Source organism: Manis javanica, chromosome 4, assembly GCF_040802235.1.
Source record: "Manis javanica isolate MJ-LG chromosome 4, MJ_LKY, whole genome shotgun sequence".
Taxonomy (NCBI): domain Eukaryota; kingdom Metazoa; phylum Chordata; class Mammalia; order Pholidota; family Manidae; genus Manis; species Manis javanica.
Window position 1 is genome coordinate 31,495,684 of NC_133159.1, and position 1,129 is coordinate 31,496,812.

General features: G+C 40.0%; 1 pseudogene; it reads right to left on the bottom strand.

The window, feature by feature from the left end:
* Positions 1 to 617: 617 nt before the first annotated feature.
* Positions 618 to 742, bottom strand: LOC140849327 (U4 spliceosomal RNA; annotated as a pseudogene).
* Positions 743 to 1,129: the final 387 nt, after the last annotated feature.

Sequence of the window (1,129 nt, forward strand, 5' to 3'; positions counted from 1 at the left end):
AAGAAGGTTTTTAAAAGAATAATAGAACTTGGGAAGAAAAGAGTAAAAATGATAAAATTTCTCCCTTAGTTGAGGTTCAGAACTATAATTCTAATGTGCAAAGGCTTATACTGGGAGAGCATAGGTCATCTTTGGAATCAGATAGACTGAGCTGGAATCTAGACTCTGACAAAAAAATATGGGACCTTGGGTTAATTACTTAACCTCTCTGAGCCTCGATTTTCCTTATCTATAGAATGAAACTGAAGATATCTACTTGATATATGGGTTTGCAATCAGAATTAAAGGAGGCAGAGTATATAAAGAACCTGGCCTATGTTTCTTTGCTCATTACTTCCCAGTCCAGGGGAGGGAAGTGGATCAGGGCTGTTTCCTCTCGTGCTGTGGGGTATGTACAGAATGTTCATAGCAGCCTGTTTGTAATAGCAAACAACTGGAACATCCCAAATATCCATCAGTATCAGAATGTATAAATAATTGTGATATATTCTAGAGTGGAATGGTCCACAGCCATGAAAACGAATGATTTACAGCTAAGGACACCCAGGAACTCAGGATGGTGATGTTGAACAAATAAAGCGAGTTACAGCAGGATACGCTCAATACGATTCCTATGTTCAGTACACAGATGTGCAAAACTAAGTGGCTTTTTTTTTTTTTTTTTTTTTTTTAAGTTTTCAATTAGCAATAATCGCACCTCGGATAAACCTCATTGGCTATGATACTGCCACTGCGCAAAGCTTTTTAAGTGGCTTTTTTTTAAGGGATATAAACACATATGGGGAGACCTTTTTTCAAATAAGGGAATGATAAACAAGACTCAGGATAATGGTTTCCTCTGTTCTGAAGGACAGAAGGTCCCAAGGCAGGAAGGACACCCAGGGTGGCACGAAGGTGGCTGGGCTGGGGGAGGGTTGCAGGAGTTACATCCATTGCTCTTGTTTTATAACATACACATATATCATAAAAATATTTTTTCATACTTACCCAATATTTAATATCACAGGGTGAAATCTCGACTAAGAAGCTTTCAAGGGAGGGGCCCTTTGGGGCAGGAACGATGCAAGTGGCTCAGTAGAGGAGGAGCTGCTTGGGTCCACAGGACCTGCCTTATGAACAAGAGAAGGGC